General features: G+C 43.5%; 1 protein-coding gene across 7 annotated transcripts in view; it reads left to right on the forward strand.

Annotated features, from left to right (window-relative positions):
- diaph2 (diaphanous-related formin 2) overlaps positions 1 to 25,023 on the forward strand; it is a 510,558-nt gene that overhangs the window by 52,716 nt on the left and 432,819 nt on the right. The window lies entirely within an intron of this gene.

The following is a 25,023-nucleotide window of genomic DNA, read 5'->3' on the forward strand; positions in this document are numbered from 1 at the left end:
TTTCTCAAAACGCTATGCTTTTCTTTCACGTTTTATTTTCTGACATCCTAAGGCGTGGTTGTGTTTATACAAAGCGCCGCTGCAGAGGACTTTGTTACTAGACAAGGTTCACATGCCTGTGCAAATTCTCATTGCAACAGCAAACAGGCTTAAATCAGAGGCAACTGGACGTTCGTTGAGTTCTTTCTGACTCCTGAAGCGTTTTCAGAAAGAACTCCCGTTGCCTGCGATTTAAGCCAGTTTGCTGTTTTTGAGGTTAACACCTTTATTTTCTTTAATGGTGAACGTTCATTATCTCATAATTTATTCCCCGTCCCTATACAGAGACCATATTGATTGTATCCGCAACGTTTTGTTATTTAGGCTGTTCGTGTACATAGATGCAATGTTTTGGTAAACGGTCATTTTTGAAACCGGGTCCCAGAGTGGATACATTTCAAAATGCCGGTTTAATGTCCCCCAATGTACATGTGAACCACATCTTTTTTTTTTTTTTTTTTTCAAACAATGGTGTCATAGCTTCGCCTCCCAGCAAAGATGGCGCCGTTCAGTGTTACGGCTTTGTTTTGGCTGTAAAGATGCAAATCATGTTTGAAAAACAAAAAAAAATTGCATTGATCTGTCATAAGTCTTATTTATTTTCAACAGCCAGTGAGATTGGTTGAGTTATAGACATTTAGGTCCTTTTAAAGCGGCTGTTGGATCACAGCCCGTAATTCCCCTCAAAGTCGTTGTTTGAAAGAATAATTTGAGTCAAAAACGGAGAGTCCACAAAAACTCTCTTACAGTAAGGTCTTTTTAAGTGTGGAATTGCCACTTGAAGTTTTGTCGCTTAAAGTGCTCTTTCATTGCCTTTCAAGGGCTTCACAAGGATTAAGACGACTGTAAGGCCTAAGAGAAGCACAGACGAGGTTAAGCAGTGCACTGTGACCTGGCCCCTGCTCTCTCCATGCTCTTATACAAACCTTGCTCTTTGAGGCGTTCTTTTTTTTATTGATTACCCTTTTCAGTCTTTGTTAAACAGTTTTTTGGTGCTTGGATATTTCTATGGGAGCAGTGGGTTTATCTGCGTGGTCTGTGCGGATTCCCACAGAGCAGGTTTCAATCTGCGGTAATGGCTATACTGTGTCCGGTAAATAGAAAAGGACAAAAATGACCTCATTTTCTATCGTGACCGCTCATCTAAGATGTGAAGACCTTCTTTCAGAATCTCTGCAGACCCTTTCAAAGGATACGCCAGGTCCTGGTTATCAATGGGTTTCTTTGATTAAAAAGCTCCCAAAAGTGTTTGACCTGGGAGTTTTAACCTTTGTGACAATCCAGCAGCAGGAGGAAATAGATAGACCCTGTATACTGAAAGCCATGAGCTCTCAGTCGTAAAAGCCCCATTGAAAGCGAGGATAGAAGAAACAGTATTTAGCCTGGTTAGCCAATCGTGGTCGAGTCGCCCCACATTTCTGGCAGATTCCCATTTTCACGCTGTCAGCGCGCGGTGGGAGTGCTCTCAGATGTGCTAGAAGGAAAGTGTTGGTTCGGATGGTCCATTGGGAAAACACAAGTGCAACTCCTCTGTCTGAGCCATGAAATCTCTCTGGCACTTTCTCCTCTGCTAGTAAGGAATGAGCTAGGAATAGAACGCTGTGAATTGACTTTCATCACCCGGGCCATTGTGGAAGTGTACAACGCAGCTTTACGGCACAAGTGTCATATTCCCCTTCCAAAAAGTGAGGAAGATATAAGCAACAGACCCAGGTAATTACAGGCTTGCAGATAGGCTGATATAAATCAGTTGCACTGGATCTCTGCAGCTGCCTGTTGACCTCTACAGCGGTTTTACAGCATCACAGTCTGTAAGCATTGGCCTGATTTACGCCACAAGTCAAGGTCTATCTGTCAGTGTCTGCCCCTGCGTTGTTTCTGGAAGTAGACTTCCATCTTGTCTCGTCCATTGACAACCTCTGCAGCTCCGAAGGCTGCCGGAGACGTGGCATGAGAGGGCGTGTGATCCATTTGTTGAAGAAACGGCAGCGGAAAATCTCCAGGCCACAGGAAATGATCAATACCTGTACGACTGGACAGATGACTGCTTTAGATGCTGGCCGGCTCTGAAATGTCAGGTTGTGCGATGGTAAATAGGGTTGTGTAAACAGCTGCTCTCTGTATGTTGTTGTCAGTGGGCAGATTTGACCAAAGAGTCTAAAAAGCTTCTACCTGTGAGGAAAGGTCAGAACCGGTTGGACTGTGGCGGATCTAATTTACTGATATGTTCTTGTTTTCTGAGTGAATGTATTGTTAAAGGCGTATGCGTGCACAAAATCTGGACTATAAATGCTGTCATGCTAAACTGTGGCCGGATGTATGGTAGAAGTACGACAAGACAGAAGGGTTAGATTCATCTGAGCCATGCTTTGACAGCTGTAGCATAAAGACTGCACATTGTTAAAAGTATTACTATTATTACCATACATCCTCTCTCTAGTTACACTGTACTTTTAAAATAGAAACGCTCTCATACAGGAGTCATCTGTTCTAATCCAATAGATCCATTTTCTGTGCCAATTTCCCACGAGCAAGAAAGCAGAGTACATCACACGTCGATGCAGAGATGCATTGAAGAACCAACCATGCACACACTCAACCCATAAGGGCAATTTATAGACCAATCAAACAGCAATGCTGTTTTTGTTAGGCCTGTGGGAGGAACACAGAGTACCTGGAAAACCCATTTTTCTTTGAGAGCATGCAAACTCCATGAAGAAAGGCCGCCCAGCACCTGCCTGTTGCAGCACTTTGTTAGCCATGTTACCATTGTGTAACCCTACAGTAAAGTCTTTATCTCCATTAAAGTATCTACTGATGAGAATATTTACTAATCCAAAATAGGTTTACTTTCTTTTTTCTTGCTGTTTTCTAGTGAGTGTGGAAAAGGAAAACATAGGGATAAATGGCTATACTGCTTTATTTTGTGCTCATGTCTTCAATTGCATTCATTCTTACAATATCAATAATTGTAATTTAAATATTTTAGAACTGAATGAGCCTTTTATGATTGGGTTCACATTCTTGTCATCTGAAGAGCTGCTAAATCTAGATAGACTGCTAAGACGTAAGACATTGGGCACAGGGAACTCCATAACATAAAAGGTTTAGAAAATGGTAGAAAATTATCTGAAGAGTCAACTAGAAATAACACCTGAAGATTGTCCTTTAATGGCTGCCATTGTGTTTAATACATGTATTGGAGAAGCACAACGTAGCCCAATAAAGGAGTTCATTGTTTTACACAAACAAAGTCAGACATTTGGTTAAAATTTCAACACTTTATATTAGCTTTCGCCAATACAAACATCTGAAGAAGCTGAAAGTAAGCAGAGTTGTCTTTGTACCACCGTACGGTGATATTTTATAACAACTGACTGGTCTAAACTACGATGGGAAATGCAAGCTATGAAAATATACACTTTTGATTAAATATACTGTTTAATTATGTGTAATATCTCATAATTTGTATGTTTACCGCCATTATTTAATAGATAATCACTAGGGGATATGGGTGAATTGACCTGCACTCAGTAAAATAAAAAGTTAGGTGTGTTTGTCTGTAAATGAGATGAAAATCATGACAAATATTAAAAGCTTTCTAAAACCTGCTTTGTATTAAATTAATTCTCTGCAGTTTTCCACTTGACATTAAACTTGACTTCACATGAAAGCCACAAAAAATCTTAATCTTCTCATAAATGCAGGGAAAATAAACCTTGAAATACAATTATTCTGAATGGATTTTTTTCTATTCGTTTTAATTGAACAATTAATGATCTTCAGTATTTTATTTTGAGAAGCCTTAAGATTAACATCAGGCAAGTTTTTTTTCGGAGCCTCCAATCAAGTTCAGATATATATCAAATTGCATTTACTTGCAGGACAAATAGTAATTTTTGACAGTGTAATGTGATGAGAAGAAATCAGGCATTTGTTTTTCCTATAACGCACCCAAGTTAATTAATTTCTATTTATTTACATGACGGTGATGTTTGACTGCCATGCTGATATTTTACTGTCTCAAATTAAAGTACGACTTAAACAAATTCATCGTTGCTGACTAACTTAAAGAATAATTAGGGTCAGTAATTAGGAAATCATCCTCTTTAAAAGTGTTTAATCCTCAGTTAACAGTTAACAGACAATATTTGCTGATTACTTTTGGCTGATTATATAATTTAGTGTAACATATTTCATCTGATTGCTGTTCGGATATGCAACACTGTTAAAAAGTATTCCTAGTTAAATAAATAACATAAGCACTCCTGTTATGTTCGTTTAAGTTGTTTAGAATGGAGCTTTGCAAAGCTTCTAGATGGAGCTAAAGCAGGCAATCAGTCACAAGGTTGTGAGATGGAAAACTCGGGTCACGTCAATGTCACTAAATGTTGTTTAGTAAGAATATATGTCAGGATTGTGGAGGCGAGGACCTAGGCGGCAACGAGGCAGAGGCAGGCGCATGGGGTTAAACAAAAGGTATTTAATGAAAGCAAAACTCACAAGATCTCTGGCGGCAGTAACAGCACGGGGAAAACTCAGGAGGACGCAGAGGGTGATCACAGAATGACCCGACGATGGGGAAACAAACAGAGGCAACTTATATACGTGCACACAACCAACGGGGATAATTAAACACAGGTGAGTCCAATCAACAGAAACACAACACAGGATCCTGACATTACCCCCCCCTTAAGGGCGGATCCCAGACGCCCACTAGTGTCCAATCAGAAAGGGAAAACAACCCGGCCAGGGCGGGTGGAGGGGGTCTAGGACGGCGGGCTAGAGTCCAATAAAGAGTTCAGGTGGCTCAAAACGGTGGCTTGGGAGCAGCAGGGTCCTCGGCGGGCGTCGCGGAGGGCGACCTCGGCGGCGGCGAAGCTGCAGGGTCCTCGGCGGGCGTCGCGGAGGGCGACCTCGGCGGCGGCGAAGCTGCAGGGTCCTCGGCGGGCGTCGCGGAGGGCGACCTCGGCGGCGGCGAAGCAGGGTCTCAGGCGGTTGGTGACGGAGCTTCATCCCGGTCTGCCAGACGTGGAGTTCCAGAGCAGGACCCTCGCCGGATTGGGGAGCGGAGACTGGAGGCGGGTCCCCCTGGACCGCCTCGCCGGACTGGGGAGCGGAGACTGGAGGCGGGTCCCCCTGGACCGCCTCGCCGGACTGGGGAGCGATGACTGGAGGCGGGTCCCCCTGGACCGCCTCGCCGGACTGGGGAGCGATGACTGGAGGCGGGTCCCCCTGGACCGCCTCGCCGGACTGGGGAGCGATGACTGGAGGCGGGTCCCCCTGGACCGCCTCGCCGGACTGGGGAGCGATGACTGGAGGCGGGTCCCCCTGGACCGCCTCGCCGGACTGGGGAGCGATGACTGGAGGCGGGTCCCCCTGGACCGCCTCGCCGGACTGGGGAGCGATGACTGGAGGCGGGTCCCCCTGGACCGCCTCGCCGGACTGGGGAGCGATGACTGGAGGCGGGTCCCCCTGGACCGCCTCGCCGGACTGGGGAGCGATGACTGGAGGCGGGTCCCCCTGGACCGCCTCGCAGAACTGGGGAGCGATGACTGGAGGCGGGTCCCCCTGGACCGCCTCGCAGAACTGGGGAGCGTCGTGGAAGGGAGGCGGGTCCCCCTGGACCGCCTCGCAGAACTCGGGAGCGTCGTGGAAGGGAGGCGGGTCCCCCTGGACCGCCTCGCAGAACTCGGGAGCGTCGTGGAAGGGAGGCGGGTCCCCCTGGACCGCCTCGCAGAACTCGGGAGCGTCGTGGAAGGGAGGCGGGTCCCCCTGGACCGCCTCGCAGAACTCGGGAGCGTCGTGGAAGGGAGGCGGGTCCCCCTGGACCGCCTCGCAGAACTCGGGAGCGTCGTGGAAGGGAGGCGGATCCCCCTGGAACCCCTCCCGGGACTTGAGAGCGTCGGCGGCCTCGGACTGTGGCGGGACGTCAGCGAAGGCCGGCGGCGGCGGGACGTCAGCGAAGGCCGGCGGCGGTGGGACGTCAGCGAAGGCCGGCGGCGGCGGGACGTCAGCGAAGGCCGGCGGCGGCGGGACGTCAGCGAAGGCCGGCGGCGGCGGGACGTCAGCGAAGGCCGGCGGCGGCGGGACGTCAGCGAAGGCCGGCGGCGGCGGGGCGTGCACACCCTTGCAGGCTTTGGCCGTGGCGGGTGGAGCAGGACCTTGGATGGCCGGCGGGACAGAGCTTTCTTCGGCCGGCTGTACAGGTACGTGCACACCCACGCAGGCTTGGGCCGTGGCGTGTGCAGGGGGATCTTCAGCGTCGACCAGTGGGATTGCGCTTACTTTAGCGGCCGGCGGGACTGGGCTGTCTTCTGCGGCCGGCGGAGCAGAGAACTTGGAGACGAACGCGTCTGGCTGGGCCTCAAGGGAGGTTCTGTGCCGGCGAGCCCGGCGTCTGCGCCGGGGGAAGCCAGACTGCGATGCGGAGACTGCTGCTGGTGGTGAGGCCGCGGTGGAGACAGCAGCAGAGGCGAAGGTCGATGAGGGTACGTGCGCACCCACGCAGGCTTTGGCCGTGGCGTGCGCAGCAGGCGCCCTAGGTCTGGCCGGTGAAGGCATGTGCGCACCCACGCAGGCTTTGGCCGTGGCGTGCGCAGCAGGAACGGTCCAGCTGGGGAACAGATCATCTCTGTCTCCATAGAAGAAGTCCCACAGACTGGATTCCTCCACATGAGGCGCTCTAGGACAGTGTGGAACTAAAGGAGGCTGGTCATCCCAATTATCCATTTCAGAGTGGCTGAACTGGGGCTGCTGCAGGGGCCTGGGCACCATCCTGAGATTTCCTTTATACGCCCCTGCTTTCCCCGCAGACCGGCCGATGAGAGGCTGCTGCTTGCCGGGCGGAGGAGGTGCGGTCGGATGCCTCGGAGCCGGGGTGAAGGTTGTTGGGCGGCAGTGAAGGGAAGCAAAAAGATGAGTCGGCGACGGTGGCTGACCCTCGCGGGAGGAATGCGGGGCGTCAGCCTGGCACGACGCGGGGTTTCCTCTTCTTCGCCGTCCTTCATGCCTGCCCCGCGCCGGTGGCTGACCCCCGCGGGACGTTTGCGAGGCGTTAGTCCAGCACGGCGCGGAGACCTTCTCCTTCTGTCTCCAGAGCTGATTAAACAGCCCGATTATTTCCAGCCCCGTTGCCTGGCCCTCTCTTGGTCGGGTCATTACTGTCAGGATTGTGGAGGCGAGGACCTAGGCGGCAACGAGGCAGAGGCAGGCGCATGGGGTTAAACAAAAGGTATTTAATGAAAGCAAAACTCACAAGATCTCTGGCGGCAGTAACAGCACGGGGAAAACTCAGGAGGACGCAGAGGGTGATCACAGAATGACCCGACGATGGGGAAACAAACAGAGGCAACTTATATACGTGCACACAACCAACGGGGATAATTAAACACAGGTGAGTCCAATCAACAGAAACACAACACAGGATCCTGACAATATAAAATGGAAATATAAAGAAATCCAGGCTTTCCTCCACCGTTTTCCTCTTTCGGCGGAGTTTTTGTTTCAAGCGAGCTATTAAACTGGGTGCGTTGGGTTGAGGAGATTTGATGTGGCACATGTCCTTGATGCTTTAAAAGGACGGCAATGAAAAATTAATCAATAGCGTGTGCCTCCCATGCCCTGAGCCAGTGTTCGCCATTCACCATTCTATAATAAATTAAGATCAAGGAAACATGCTCTGAAGAGGACTATTTGAATCAGATTGTTCGCTGATTGGCTGAAAGCTTATTTTAGAGTTCATCGTTCTGACTTAAAAATTTGTCTGGAGTTATACAAGGGAGGATTTATCTGACAATCATCTGGTAAATGGGGAGGCTGGGGCAGAATTTTTCCATTTTAATGGGGATTATATATTTACTGCTTCATTACTTAAATTCTTAAATAGTTATAGACATTTTTATTTCCAGTCTGCTTTACTAAAAGGGTTTTCTTTGATGTCTATGTTCAAATACAGAAGACGATGCAGCAGACATCGCCACTGCTCTGAAAGTCCAGATCTCTACAGCGCTGTCTCAGTTTTCAAAAATGTTCCGAGATTGAAGTTCCTGCTTTACCAGTTTGCACACATTCCTATATTACAGAAGGCCTGCGGTTGAATTAAACAATTCAGGATTGTAAAAGCATATAATTACTAAATAACTCTTGCCAACTATTAGACTATGGCATCAACAGTAAAATCCATGCCACACTGTTTCTCTAAGGTAAAAAATTGTTTACTTTCCCATGAGGATAAAAGCTCAGGAAATCTATTTTAAATCAAAATTTTGTCCCCAAATTTTTTTTTTTATTTATCATCCATTCTTCCTGTGAATCCAGCATCTCAGGAGCGACTGTAGGAATCTGCATTATCCGAATGTTGACTCCAACTTATGGACGGGCCGGTTACAATGTGATTTTTAAAGGTCGAGGGCAAAGTTCAGCACAACCCCACAAAGAAATATATTGGCCTTCAACTAAACTGCTGTTTCATAACAAGCAACACATCATAAAGAGAGGACAATCAGTCATGGCGCTGTTCTCTTCAGGCAAACAAAATGTTAAATATTTCTGGGTTGATGGATGTAAGCAATTCATCCCCTTTTCAGGATAAATACTTTGAATGACATATTACATTTTTCTAACAGAGTTGAAGTGCTCCGGTGTGTGTGGGCACGCTTTTTCTTCCTAGTGTCTCGATAAATGGAGGAGTTCAGGTGTGGCTCGAGTTACACACGTCAAACAGAAACGGAGATATTCAAGATTGTAGTGAATTTAAAAAAGCAGTTTGGTGGACTTATAATTGGAATTGGTTATCAGCAAGGGTGAAGACAAAAAAAAACATACCACTCCTGTCTAACATTCTTATATTTGATCCTTTATCTTTAATATTAGTAATAGTAATATAGTAATAGTAATTTCGTCTTTATTGTCATTGAAACATACATTACAATGACGTTTGCTTTCTGCATTTAACCCATCTCCTTGGGGAGCAACAATTTAGCTCAAGGCATATTAAGTTCCTTGCCAAAGAGTTTATACCTCTAAAACCTTTGCAAATGTTTTTCAAATTACAAACACAAACTTCAATGTATTTTATTGAGATTGAGGGTTTTCATTTTACTTCCCAAAAAGTGTTGCGCTTTTCACTCTGACACCGCTAAATAAATTCAAGTGCAGCCTTAGTAGACTGCATCCACCTGTGTTATTGAATCTTTGTATAATTGCAGCTGTTCTGTGGAGGCCTTGAAGATTTGTTTGAGCTTATTAACTAACTGCAGCATGAAAACCAAGTTTAAATCAGGGTAAGGTTAAAAACAACACCCCACGCTTTGGGTATGTCGTGACGGATTGTTCTAATAATCATCCGAGAACTGGTTAGATGAGACCAAAATTTATTTTTTATTTTTCTTATTTTTGGCCCGCAATCTAAATAAACACTGTGGCAGGAAACTAACAATACATAAGATCCTGAACTCCCCATCCCTGCATTGAAACATGGTGGTGGTATCATCATGTCATGGGGAAGACATTGACCCCAAACATACAGCCAGAACTGCAATTTAGCTCAAGACATATTAATTTTTATAATGGGCCAATTTACTTCAGCCTGAAAATCTGTGGCTGTATTTTGCTTTTCTGACTCTATTAAATCTCAGTAAGGCTCACAACGTGCCCAATTTCTACTTCATTTCCTCATTTCTATTTCAGTAAGTTCCCTTCAATACAGAAACAAAAGTCATACCCCTGGCAGATTTAGGTCTAGACAGAACAGTTTTACACTTTGGTCATAAAGATTAACTAATCAAAACTAATTACATAAATAGATGTGACAATTTTTTGCAGCGCCAATATCTTCATTACAGTGACCTACTGTAATAACTTGGGTATTTTTCACAACAAATGCTTCTGCTTTTATGTGCATCCATATGGCAAAGTCCAACAGTTTTTTTTTTTTTCCTGGTCGTTATAGAGTTCCTTTTAATCATTTATTTTTTCGTCAACAATCGAAGTGTAATGGCAGGTCAGGAAAAATCAAGAGAAGAACGGTAAACGTAGTGCCGTTATTGATGTGGTTTCTATCCAACAAAGCAATAGTTGATATGTGATTGGTTGTCAATATTAGTTTCTAAAATAAACAATAATATTATTTCAATATCTGCAGAAATGCACCTTAAAATTAGATATTGAAGAGCTCTCCTTTGGAAAGCATTTTTTAATATCTCAAATCTTTGGCTGTTTCTCTAAAAGACTCGAGACCAGACGTGAACCAGACCCATCAAGTGAGCTCCCTGGCTTTTTTTATACCTCATCGTGCTTGTCTTCTTGTTCCGCCACCTATTTATTTCATAGCGACACGGGAGCTCTTTTATCTCAATAGGAAGTCTTCACTGTGCATCGGTGTTTCTGCTGTTCTGTAGGAACTAATGTTGAAAGAAGAAACCGATGCCCAAGAAGCAATTGTAGGCAAGTGTCCAATTACTACTGTAGGCAGTTTGTGTTGAAAAGGTCCATCACCCACACAGTTTGTTCAATCAAGTTCACTTTGAAAACTAAAACTGCAAGCACACTTATTATTTAGCTGCCTTGTAAATAGCGAGATGGTGTGTGCTGTGTAATGTTTAACTCCGTGTTTTTTGTAACGACTCCTCTATTTTTGCCTCGTTTGTGAATGGCTCGACTTCAAGCGTTCATGGATGGGCTGACCTTTACACGCTGTGGAAGAGCTGGAGTTCAGCTGCGACAGAGGGTGGGCTGTGTGGGAGGGATTAGGTCAACATCACCTCCCGCTGGGGGTCCTGGGAAACAAGGTTACTTTGCCACGAGCAGTTATTTTCTTCAAATATTATTATTTTTTACATTATGTTAAGTTCTCTCCATTTTGCTGTATCTAAATTTCTAAATATTTTAAAATACTGGTAAAAAAGGTAAAGTTTTTTTTTGCGTGTGACTCATTTGAGAAAGTGAGACTCATTAAATAGATTCATCATACATAGTGAAGAATTTCAAGCCTTTGTTTCTTATAATGTTGGTGATTATGGCTTACACATAATGAAAACCCAGAATTCATTCTCACAAAATTGGAATGAGACCCACCACCAATTAGAAAATAAGCATTTTTAATGTAAATGGTAAAGGGTGTTGGCCACATTATGGCCTACACAATCAGGGTGAAGATGCTGATTTGACAGCAATCAGGAAGACAGTCATTGACGCCCTCCACAGGGTGGGTAAACCACAACAGATCATTGTTAAATAAGCCACTGTGCTGTATCCTATCATATTCATAAAAATTTAAGTGGAAAGAAAAGTGTGGTAGGAAAAGCTGTGCTCACAACAGGGAGAACCGCAGCCTTTCATTCAAGAATGAGGTGGAGCTTCACAAGGAGTGGACTGAGGCTGAAGTCTTATACATGTCAAGAGTCACTAAGCACCGGTTAATCCTACATGGACTATAACTATTGCCTTCCTCATGCCAAGCCTGCCCTGAACCAGTGACATCAGAAACATTTTACCTGGGCTCAGGATTGATTACAAGAATATTGGACTGTTGCACAATGGTCTAAAGTCCTCTTTGAAAGGAAACTCTGCATTTCATTTGGAAATCAATGTCCCAGAGTCAGGAGGAAGAGTGGAGAGGCGCAGAATCCACTTTGCTTTCAGTCCAGTGGGAAGTTTTCGCAGTCAGTGATGATTGGAGGTTCCATGTCATCTACTGGTGTTGGTCTACGGACTTTACTGATGTCTGCAGCCAGTTCTGACCTGTAAAAGGAAGGTTTAGAGGAGTTCATGCTTCCTTCTGCTGAGAAACCAAATGGAAATGCTGATTTCATTTTCTAATAGAACATGGGCCCATCCCACTCTGCCAAAGGTACCTAAAGCTGGTTCAGTGGGCACCGTGTCACTGTGCTTGACTGGTCAGCAAACTGGCCTCACCTGAATCACATAGAGGATCTATGGGGTGTTGTCAAGAGGAAGACGGGAGACACCAGACCCAACAATGCAGACGGCCCGAAGGCCGCTATCAAAGCAACCTTTTAGCAAACCCACAGGCCACCATGCCACGCTGCATTGGTGCAGTAATTCATGCAAAACAAGGTTCAGCCAAGTATCTGTTGCATAGAAATGAGCATCCTTTTCCTAAAGCAGGCCTAACATTTATGTCTAAAATATCCTCTTTTTATTGACCTTATGTCATATTGACATTTTTCTGAGACACTGAATCTTGTGTTTTCATCATTTGTAAGCCACAGTCATCAAAATTACAAGAAATAAAGGCTTGAAATATTTCACCGTGTAATTAATTAGTTTTTTTTTGTTCTGAAATGATAAAACACAAGACACAAAACATTCTAGATTTTTGATATGTACCTGTATTTCCAATTGTGAAAGGCCGATCTTCAAAGAAGCCATAAATGACATTAATAAATCCTGACTATCAACATGTACTATTTAAGCAGCAGTGGATGGTGTAGCTGTTGCTTGTTTGTTTAAAGTAAAAACAAATAGACAGCTTAATGTTTCTACCGTTTCACTCAAGTATATCGTGCCATGAAAATCTCATACGGGGCCATATGTCCCGGTTTCTATATTTCTATTTCCTTCGACACAACTCTTAAAAACATGTCTTTTCAAAGCCAGAAACAATCATTCTTCTTCAATCAGAGGAGGAGAGCTGGATCTCATTATTTTGAAGGGAACATGAAAGGCTGAAGTGGTCACAGTATGCTGATATTGGATTGAACAGAGGCTATGGCAGAGCTTTATAGTTGCTGAGCTTGTGTTGCTGTGCGCGTGCGTCAATGTGTGTTTGTGCACGTGTAATAAGCAGCAACTTTCTCTGCGCCGCTCTGGCAGACTTCTTGGATGTTGCAGCACGAATTTAGACACCGGGCACGGAGAAATGCACACTGGCTATTTTCAGGGACGGGCAGCAGAAAAGGAAGAAAGAGGATTCCTCGTCCTGTTGATGGCATATCTGTAAATTTCGTGTACTGTCTGCACATCTCCACACGACTGATGGACCTTGTGAAAACTAGCATTGCTCAGTTGTACATCTCTCCCCCACAGCTCTGTCACACACTCAACAGCTCAGTCGGCGCGCTCGGCTCAGCGGGAGGCTCCTGTGGGGCCGCATTAGGCTCCATAAACTTTATAGCATATTTTTACAACCCTTCTCTCGGTATGCGTCTACCATCACAAGCCACCGCATCTGCTTTAACTGTTCACGCAGCTGTGAAATTCAGTGTATCCCCCATGTTTTATGGTTGCCTGCTCCTCTAGTCATTCCCGATTTATTTACTTCTTTAGCTGTTAGATATCCTCTACATCTGTGTATATTTAGTCAGCTATTTGCTTTGTTTGATGGTGCGGCTTTCTTCAGCTACATGCCATCTTCATCTCGGTGCGGGCGCTGGCTCAGTATGCGCAGAGCCGTGGAGGATGTTTTGCGTTAAGGGAGTTGATAAAAAAAAAACGCCCCTTTCGTACATGTCAAATATATAACACGCAAACTTTGCTCTGGCTTCCGCCTGGAGATTTTGTGGCACCTCACGGCTCAGGCTGGTAGTCCTCTGCGCTCGGCAGCGGGCTAACAAGGTGTGCTCTCTGCCTGTCGGCCTGAGCGCTCTCACAGAGCGGTCGTACTCGGACGCACACGAAATAAGTCACAGAATCGCCTCATCAGCGGCCAGTTTCCCGCCTCGCTCCTCAGACAGATCCCTTCTGTGAAGATTGGTGACACGAGCAGGCTCGCTCGCTCGCTGTGTTTTTGTCTAGCTAGTGTTTTCTTTATCGCCTCGCTCTTAAGAGACTGACCATAGCGTTAAATTGGCAACTTTTTAGCCGCTAACTGGCACCGTGTGGCTGGTTGGACGGGCTTTTCGTCCCCTGTGAGTAAATGAGCGGCGGAATAAATAAAAAGAGCATGAATTAGTCATCTTGTGCTAGATATAGAGATGGATGTTGCTTTGAAGTTTTGTTGGTGAGTTCAGCTGTGGCAGAGGATGAGGGGCGAGTTGGAAATACTTGCTCTTGATCCACGCTGGATGCTCCCTGCATGTCACACACTGCCCGGTTTGCCAAAGTGGCTTCAGCTTTTCATTTTTAGTTTTTCACTGTACACTCTTGAATCTTCATTTATCCTCAGCTGTTCTCTGCCGAGGGTTGTAGGCGATAACAGTAAGACGGCGCTTCAAGCTGTCCTGACAGGGTTAGATCTGTAAATAAGAGTTGATTGTCCATGATGCCGGGTCTGACTCGGGGTGTTGCAGGTGTCTGAGCAGAGCTGTAGTACCGAAGTGAAGCACTTGGTGGCAGTGGACGGCTACTGAATTGTCAGGTTTGCTGCTCGCTTTATTGTTGGTATGCAGTTGTCTTACTGAGTTCCTTTGAGTCTGGGTAACACTAGGTGTGCCATTAATACTGTTTCCTAGACATCTGAGGCTTAAAGGGTGGAAAAACTGTAAAATGCCTCAGCTGCAATTAGTCTGCCTTTTTCGGATCGCTAGTTTGCTACTGTAAACAGGAGCTAATGAGTATGCATGTATAGTTTTTTTTTTTTCAGTTTTTTGTATATATCCTGTATGAAGATAAAAACAAAAATGTGAGTTGCTGTCTAACATGTTGGAAGATATCCACCCTCTCCTAGGTCACTTTTTAAAATGTTAATTAGATTTTTGTCACTTTACCCGTTATTGACCAGACTAATTCACATTTTGTTGTTTTTTCACTCTAATTAACATATTTTATGCCTTTCACCTGATGATATTTAGCTATTTTTTTTTACTAAACCATGTGATTTTTAATGCTTTCCTTTCTTCCCTGTTGTCTTTGTACATAACCTTTCATGCACAACACCCACAGACTGATGCCAAGTCAACACCTCCCCCCGTGTTCTGTAATGCGTTTTTTTCCTTCAGAAACATAAACTTTGCGCCCCATTGCTCGTCTGAGCCCACTTATTTATACACGTGAGTCATATTTGTTTATAGACACCCCGAGCTCTTTACCCGATGCAGCTTCGTGGGTTTAACAGCGACGAGACGGTCTTGGGTAGTTACAGCTCTCACTGACAGCCTTACGTTTTTTTCTGAGCGAGAGCGGCTGGTGGAGCGCCGACGCTCCTCCTCACGCGCCGTGCTCTGCGCTTCACCCCTCGTCGTCGTTCGTCTCGGGTGCTAACGTGCGGCATCAATTTTTAATACGCGGCCACATGGCTTTGTTGCTTTTGCAGATGAATATGAGGTAAAAGGAAGCATATAGTGGTAGAGCAGCAATGTTCCCCCCCCTGCTGTTATTTTCACGCGTTGCAAAAGACGTCTGCCTCCCATCGACCGGTGGTTGGAGTAAATCAAGCACTCTGTTTGAATGGGGCCAATTACTTGATATTGGCCCAAGGCTCATTTGATGGCAGATGTATAGCGCTCCAAATGGCGATGTGCTTGATGTCGGCCATGGACGCAGCGTGAGAGGGGACATCCAATCACGCTGAGATGGTTGACCTGTCTCTTTATGTCCTGAGTGGTTGTGAGAAATGATCTTTTAATGCTGATTTGGGCAGATATGGCCTTGAGCCGTGCCGCCGGACGGGGATTAAAAACAGGACCCTATAACGCTCCGCCCTGATGTGTATAATTACGCAGTCATTTAACAAGACGTGCCGGCACTTCACTGTCATGTGTGAGGTGTTTTTCTCCTTCCCTGTCATGATTTCCCATGTTAGCTTTCAGTTGGCTGTCTGTGCTGCCGACGGGTGTTGTTTGCCGGGTTGTTTGTGTGTCACCTTGCATGTCTCAGTGTGAGGAGGAGGAGGAGGAGGAGGAGGGGGAGGAACTTGCCACCACAAAAGAATGAAACCGAGAAGGGAAAAACTTCCTTCCGAAGCGCTTCAACTAGAACAAAAGAACAGGGGGGGGAAGAAAACATCCTGATGTTATTATCTCTGCTACATCTTCAGAGTTTCTGATATAAATGAACTAAAGGTTCTAAAATTGTCATTTGAATTATGCCTTTCATCTCCCCGTGGTTTTGAGTGAAGTAGTTCAGCCCAAATCTCTAGTGAGTTTTTTTTTTTTTTTTTTTTTCCTCCTTCCCCTGTTTGCATTTCTGAACAAGCGGCATAACTGTAATGAATTCTATTATTTTAAAACCAATTACTGTTAGTTGGGAGCTTTTTTACCGCTGCCGCCGTTCCCTCTGAGGAGCAGTGCTGCTGTAGCGTCGACTGCTCTCAAACTCTGATACATTTCTTCCCTTTCCTCTAACCACCCCCGCCTAACGTGTTCTTCTGGTATATACTGTATATACTCGGTATATTTGACTGACATTTATTTAACACATAAACTGTAGAAATAAGCGTTGTTTAATTGATTACAACAAATACATTAAATACAAATGGAGCATGTCAGTGTTTTTGTATGCTCTCATTTAAATATGCAATGATATAATCGTTAATGCCCCTGTCAAATTTTGCCCAGCCAGAGAACCGAGTTCAGTCGAAAGATGATGAAGTTGGACGATGAAGGTGATGCAAAGGAGGTCTTCCAAGCTGAAAGACTTAAAGCTCATCAACAATGACTGTTTGAATTTATATGCGCCATCAAGGAGTGAATAAAATCCACGTAAGAGGTAGAAAATAAGCTGTGAAAAATCAGGAAGATTCATTTAGAAATGTGTTGATCGTTTTTTACGTTTTAACTGTGAGCTGGTTAGAAAATGCGGCAAGAGCTTTTCAGAGCTTTTCAGACTTTAGTCTATTTATAATGGGATAGATTAATAAATGGATGGATGGATAATCAGGGACAAATTACAGTATAAACATCAACCTTGTGAAATACATGGAAAGATGAAGGGCACCAGGTTAGAACGTATTGGCTGCTTTCCACCTTTGGTCGCTGCACAGTTCTAAAGGTTTTAAATACAGATGGTAGCTGTGTTCAGATTCAGGCGCTGCGTCGTTCGATGACCTGAACCGCGTCGGCCGGGTCCTTCGGAGGCCGTGAAACTGGACGATCCAGCCTTCACCAGCTCTTCCTGCCCTTCAGCGTAACTGTTGTTGCCTATCAACCACGACAGCATGACACTCAGAGCTCTGTAGCCGTAAAAATGCCTGAACTTTCGCTTCATTTTGTTCTTTTGGCAATTTATTTCTTGAGGAACTACAACAAATTTCTCCGAAAACGACCGGGGGCATATTATAGTTAGTTGACTTTTACACAGCGATGTTCTCGCCTAATAAACATCGTAAAAATCCATTTCATGTCACAGAAAGTAGATCCACCTTTAATCACAGTTTTTGTTGCGCTCCTTTTGTTATTCCGCTTCTGCCTGAACAATTCGCTTGGACCCGCAATGACTCATGGGAAAGGGTTGGCCCCGGAGGACTCATTGGACCCGTTCTTCATGTCTGGGGAAAGGGACGGCATTTAGAGGAGCTTTTCAAATCTAGACAGCCTATACATGCATCCCACAAATGATTAATGGATAAAGTGAGGGACATAATGTTTTACAGCAGGAACTTGAAGAAATGACACAACTTTAAAGAGCAATCAATTTCTCATACCCCCACCCCACACCCCCTTGCCACGGTTAACTGTTAAAGCAAGAACAGGAAAGTTTCAGCAACTAAGAGTTTAATTTGATGTGAGATTAACTGTTGTGCAAGTTTATTGAAATTCATATTAAAAGCCCGTGTATTATACGAATAGTTCAGGGTCTGTGCTTACTGACATTTCTGAAAGGTTTTTCATCCTTTATCTTTCTTTATTATATATAATTAATGTGAGGGGTCTAAAAGAGGAGTATCCTTTTAAACCAATTTTAGAGCAAATACTTTGTTTTTGTAAGTAGTAATTATACTTATTCATGATCGCCAAAGACTTTTTTTTTTAATGGAGTCTATTAAGAAATGTCTTTTCTATGCTGCTCTTTCTTTTTTTTTCCTGCGTTGAGCTAATTGGATCCAGCTTCTTTGCCTGGTGTGGGCTGGAGGTAGATGGGTTTTGTTCACATCTTTTCAGATTTTTTGTCTTCTACAAAGGTTACTCATGTCCAGCCTGTGTGCTCCTGCAAGTTGCACTATTAGACGTATCTGCAACTTCTGCGGGAGTGCTAAATTATTAACATTTTTGCATGAACTTTCTACGTGTGGCTCCCTCCCATATTCACTTACACTCAGGCTGAGAGAAAAACGGGGATTAGACACGTCTACTCATTAACAGCCAGCCACTCATTCTGCTCTAAAGATTGATTTATAGCTTATTTAAAAAGCTGAAAGGTTACCTCAAAACAGATTTTCTCCGTAATTGACCAATTTAGTGCCGCTCGATAAGCATTCATGTTAAGCTGAGCATGTTTGAGGTATTTGTTCCTCCCAAGTCCTACCCCTCGCCGCACGTTCTCACTGATATTACAGTATCATGATTATTTATGAGACGAGGTGTGAAATATTCAACATGTTTTTCTGGGTGTTAACACGATGGGGGTCCAGAATCGGGCCACAATGGCTCCAGAATTAGTTGGCATCACTGAATGTTCACCTAATTGCCTCACTTTGCCCAGCAGCTGTCTGCTATTAGGTTTCTTTGTTCCAGATGTTATCTCATTAGAATGGCATTGATCATCCTAATGACTCTGGGAGAGATTATTGGTCCACATTAGTCTGACCTGCTTGCCTCCCCACTTCCCTGAGGTCAAATGACAATAGCTTCATTTATTCATATGTGCAGCTGACAGTTAGAATATTGCATTTACACAATCCTTTGCAACCTCCAAGTTATAGTTCAGTTTGCTGGTTGTAAAGAGCTCAATCTCCTGGCACCGGTATATATTTCAGCTTTTGTTTGTGGCTTAATACGTACCCTAAACAGCTCTGGTAGTGAAAGAACCCGGGACATCCTCCCATTATTTTTTTGGTTGAATCATTTTGTGGTTCTGTATCAATCAGTTTTTCAAATGGTGCCCTCATCTGGTAAAGGGGGGATGTTGTTAAACATATATGTTGTTTTTGTTTTGGGTTTATTTGCATATAGCAAATCTATTACGAACATTGAAAATGAAGATTGGGTTTTATTATCGAAATGGACCGTGTTTCTCACTCAAAGCTAGAAGTAAATTGGTTGCAGCAACATTCCTGCCACTTCTGGATTATGGAGATGTTTTATATATGAATGCTTCAACCAAATGTCTGAAATCTTTGAATACTGTTTATCATTGTGCTTTGAGGTTTATAACTGGTAGTAGACGTTTGACACATCATTGTGATTTGTATGCAAAAGCTGATTGGCATCCTTTAAGTGTTCGGAGAAACAATCATTTGATGATCCTGATCTATAAATCTCTACTTGGACTAACACCAACTTACTTAAGCTCTCTTTTGCATAGATCTAGTAGTTCACATGCTTTACGCTCAAATTACTTTATTCTTTTACATGTTCCTCGTGTTCGAACTGATAAAGGAAAGAAAGCATTCAGTGTGTTGGCTCCTATAGCGTGGAATCAGCTCCAGTCTGAGCTCAAGATGTCGGAAACTATTTCATTGGACTTATTTGGAGCAGTTCTTAAAGATAGACAACAAGCTTGTATGAAACAGTGTCACTGCTTTTAAATTGTTTTTATTGTTTTATATTTGTGCATATGTATTAATTGGTTTTATTTTTGTAACCAGGTTGTAGTGTTTTTGCAGATTTCTGCCCAGGTCCCCCTTGAAAATGAGATCCAGATCTCAACGGGGTTTACCTGGTTAAATAAAGGAAATAAAAATTTAAAAATTAAAACGGCGAAAATAAGGGATTCATTATTCAGGGTTCTTTGTGATAACAGCCGGTGTTATTCAAATCATGCAACACAAATTTCTTAATTAATACTTCGTATGTGTAAATGTCCTTTTACAGTTGTGAATTTCTACGTCCTTGTTTGTTTGCTTTGCTGGGTCATTAGTGACATGGTGGAGGACGTCTTCACAAGTTGGTCATGGACTGATGCAAGGCTGTTGACATGCAGTACGTTGCAAAGCATTCATTGTCATGTTTTTCTGGGATGTTATGTGATAGATTAACATAATTTACTGCTTAGCTGTGAAGTGGAATGAACATGTACATGGCTTTTTACAGATTATATCTGAAAAGCTTGGCTTGCATATGTGTTCAGCCTCTTTAACTCTGACAGCCCTGAATAAAATCCAGAACAGAGGTCACATTTTTAGTAAATAGGCTCCACGTGTGTGTAATCTAAGATCAGTATAAATGCAGCTGGTCTTTGTAGGCCTCAGAGGGAGTTGGAGAACATCCACAAACAAACGGCATCATGAAGACCAATGAACCCAGCAGTCAGGTCAGGGAGATAGATGTAAATAGTTGGTCAGGGGAGGGGGATTAACCTGAAAAGGAGCCAAGAGGCCCTCTGGGGGAGCAGCAGCGACCCACAGCTCAGGTGGAAGAAGCTATTTGTGATTACAGTGTGCTGATCACGCCACAGCTACAAACTACGTATGGGACAGAGAAGGAGCTCTGGTCAGATGGGACCATACATGTAAAACGCAAAGTGTGCCATAAAACATACCATCTGAATGGTGAAACATGGTAATGACAATATGATGTTTTTTAAATGAAAGAAAGCTGGATGGAGCCAGAGGTTTACCTCCCAGCAAGACAATGGCTCTAAACATGCAGCCAGAGCTACAATGTGATGGTTTAGATTAAAGAATATTCACACGACAGAATGGCCCTTTTAAATGTATGCCTGAATACGACTGGTAATCTGTGAAAAGACTTGATAATATACGTTAACAGCCAATTTCCTTCCAAACTGATTGAGCTCAATCTATTTTACAAAGAAGGATGAGCAAAAATCTCAAGTGTCTAGATATGCAAGGCGCAGGAGTAATTGCAATAAAAGACGGTAATAAGTATCGACTCAGGGAGGCCGAGTGCAAATGAATGCAACACATTTCAGATTTTTAATTATGAAAAAATAGCTTCGACCTAATTATGCACTGCTTTGTTTAGTTCTATAACCTCTCATTAAAATATGTTTGTGACATTGCAAAACGTGCTAAAGATCAGCGGTTGTGAATACTTTTCAACGCACATAATAATAATAATAATAATAATAATAATAATAATAATAATAATAATAATAATAATAATAATAATAATAATAATAATCAATTTTCTTGATTAAAATATGCAAATTATATCACAAAGAATGTTGTCCGCTGTCCTTGTATTGTGTTGGCTCTGTTCAGGCTGTCTTCCTGAGGTATTTTGAGAATTGGGTATATGAGATAAAACTGAGCTGGCAAGTCAAATGGACAAAGGAATAGGTGGGAGGTTCAGCGCAGAATGAGGTGTACACGGCATGAGAGGGAAAGTAGCGCACGTCACGTAAGTGATGGGAATATAGCTCAAGACGGGGAGAAGGAAAATGGCTTAATTATACTGTCCAGCCTGTCCCTTCCTCTTAGTGGTCAGCACTGTAACTATTTCTGACTGAACTAGTTCCTGGAGACTAGCATAAACCTGACACGGTGCATTTCCGTTGTCAGCTAATTTTCTTATATAACACTTGGGTCTCCGCTGAAGGCTGCAGCAAAATCAGACCTTGGAGTTATATAATTATTGTATTAATCTGTTTCATTCCTTAGCATCCAGCGAGTAGTAAAACAATAGCGCTCAATTGCATTTATCTCGGAGGTTCAACTTGCCGGGCTCCACGGCCTAATGAAAACCGGGAGGCATCAGTTTAATTATAATGTACTCGCCCGTTATCGTGGAGAGATTTTTTATTTGGGGCCTTAATGAATTTCTCATCAGTTTGTTATTAACATTTTGCTATATGGGCCTCAAGTGGGGAAGCAGGCAATTACAGGACTTTGTGCTCCCTGATGGACAAGAAGTTGTGGCCGTCTTGACAAGAGAAGTAAGTTGTAAAAATGCTGTGGGAATAAACAGAGCTGCCTTTTTTGGGACATCCACGACTCAACAGTTTGCTGCTTTTCACAAACTGGACAGAAACTGCCAGCTGGACCATGTTTTTTTTCTTTACTTTAACAAATAGCTACATTAGTAGATGAGGTTTTTTGGAGGAAATATGATGCAACAAAGCTTTAATTCATATAATCTATATTTATACACAATTATCAGCTATATGAGTGTTTTAATATATTAATTAGGCTTACTCATGGTCCTTGCAGTGTAGCAGTGGACTTCCTTAACCTAAAATGTTTTTTTTAGAGCATTTTAATGGGATGTTAAGATTAACATGATGTTTGTTGTCTTTGTTCACAAAACATTCCTCCTGTATATAAAGCGTTTCCTGGTTGAACAGCTTGATCACTAGTTTTATGGCTTTGTAAGTGGGAGTCAATAAATTACCCTCTGATTAAAGACAATGCCCTCACATTAGATGTCCAAGCCATTTGCTATGCCTGGCTGATGTAAATCATTTATATGCACCAGTTTTTACCATAAATTCTTATTTTTTCCTTGATTTACTGCCTTCAGTCCGGTCCTGCTATGATTTCTCCCTGACCGCTGCGCACGGTGTAAACCTTTCATGATTACCTCAAAAAGGCTTCACATTCAACATGGACAGGGGCTTTTGTAAGTTTTAAGGAGTCTGTGTCTCAAGATAAGATCTGAAAACATAGACTGTCACAACAATGAGCCTTTGGAGTTACGCATTCTGTTTTATGTAAGACACCGGACGTGTTTCTGGACTTCTGTTTTAGTGCAGTGGTGCTAAACTCTGGTCCATAAGGGCCACTCTCCTGCAAGTTTTAGATTTGTCCCTGCTTCAGCGCCTCCGATTTAAATTGAGCCATTAACAGGGAGCCTGAGGACGCGTTGACATGCCGAGGAGGTAATTCAACCTCTTATTATTAAGTCAGCAGACCTGATTTAATAATTGACTTTGATGTGCTGAAACCAGGACGCATCTAAAACTCAGGACGGTGGCCCCAGCGGACCGGAGTTTGACGTCTCAGGTTTATGCATTTACATTTACCCTGATTTAATTATTCAAATGATCTCACTTTTTGTTGGTATGTCAATAAATTCTGTTCAAATAAAAATGACAAACCTTAGAGTAACTTTAGAGTGAAGGTAAAAAAAATCTTTAGTCCAAGGGGGTCACAGGGAAGGCTCATTTCCAGCGGCCACTGCCTTTCTTTTATATGTTGCCCAGATGGAGTCTGGTGTCGATTGTGAATCATACTTGCATGTTAAAGGCACTGCTGAGGCAGGGAGCCTTGGGAGAAACTGCAATAACACTAAATCCAGCAGTGGAAGAAGCACTTGGTACAACCCAGTTGTAAATGGTGGACTTTACATTGAATTATAACTAGAGATGCACCTATCAGAATTTTGTCTGTTTTCTGATTTGCTCTTTTCATAAGGGCTTGGCCTCCCGACACCGTTTTCAGCCGACTCCTGCTTCTCTTTAAGAACTATGAAATAAGAAGATAGAAGAAAAACATTAAATGCTGCTCTGAAATGTCACAAATTTTACTAGCAGATATGGCTTCTTACACTTGTGTGAGGGCAGTCAACTTAGCTTAAGTTTTAGTTTAAAGGCCGAGACACATCAGACCCGAATTAGCGTCCGATCTGATAGAAAAACGAATAATACGAAGTCAAAGCAATTACATCTGGTTGAAGTGAACGGGGCTGGGCAAACTGCTCACAGTCCTCTGCATCTGTCGCTGCATAGTTCCAACCAAGGTAGACCCCTGCACTACGCAGTCATTTGATGGAAAAGTCATGAGGAATGCAGGAAGAGACACATTGCCAATGTAAAACACATCCGCTTTGGGAAAAATTACAGAATAAAATCTCTGGACTGCAAGGTAAACTGTATGCAATTTTCGACCAGGTTCATCCTCGTATGGGATTCTCCCATAAACACGCAGCTCAATAAACAATCAGTGAAACATTTAGATAAACAACCTACTTACCCATAGTAGGAGCTCAGAAGTACAGAAATCGGACAAGAAAGTTAAAAGGCGATCTTCTTTGAGCTTCCTTGTGCAGCAGCTGCAGCTTTATGTTTTCCGCCCGGCTTGTTTATGCTGGCCAAATTTCTGGTACATACCCTCGCGTGAAAACTCAATCTCGCGAGTCTGGTGGTCTGTGAAGGGACCCTCTATGTAGCCAGTAAGACGGGGAAAAAAATCTGTTCAGAGCATGGAGGTTTGTGTCTCTGCGTTAAGACTGGGGTTTCCAAATGATGCCTGGCCTGCTTGTACAGGCAGCTGCTCCAAATTGACTTTTTAAAAAGCAAGATTTTCACAGAAGAATTAAGATCTTGTTAAAATGGAAAATGCCAGGATAGGTGTATCGCATTGACCACAAACATGTAGCGACTTTTACTAAAAAGCAGACTTGGGCAAAACATCTTCATTAAAGGAGAAGTCCGGTCAAAATCAGAATTCAAACCACTGAAAGTACTTTAAATACAAAACTACTACATACTGTGCAAAAAATTATACGTTTTTTTAATTACGAATAATTTTCATTTAATCATGTTTATGTGGAGGAATCCATCTTGGTCAAGAATAGTACTGTCACCTCCCATTTTTTGACGTCCCTCGGCGGACCCGCAGTTGAGCAAGTTTCAACGCTCTGTTTGTCACGGCGCACTATTTTCCAACATGGTGACGACTGGTGCTCTGTACGAAGCAGAGAGTGGGAGTTCCGTGGAGCTATCATCATCTGATAGCGATATGGATTTTTTTAGAAGAATTTCTTGACAGAAACCGGACTTTTGACGGAATCCAGCGTACTTATTTCCAGTGCAAACTCAGTCGGGTCCTACAGTATATATGTATACACGCGTGTGTGTGTGTGTGTGTGTGTGTGTGTGTGTGTGCGCGCGCTCCGCCGCAGCACGGCTTTGCCGGCGCATACACACACACACACACAGCGGAGGAGAGATCGCTGAAGTGACTTAAGTTATACATTTGCCCTCTAGTGGGGCAGGTGGTCATTATTGTATAAATATTAAAAT

The sequence above is a fragment of the Fundulus heteroclitus genome, chromosome 23 (assembly GCF_011125445.2).
Source record: "Fundulus heteroclitus isolate FHET01 chromosome 23, MU-UCD_Fhet_4.1, whole genome shotgun sequence".
Classification (NCBI taxonomy): domain Eukaryota; kingdom Metazoa; phylum Chordata; class Actinopteri; order Cyprinodontiformes; family Fundulidae; genus Fundulus; species Fundulus heteroclitus.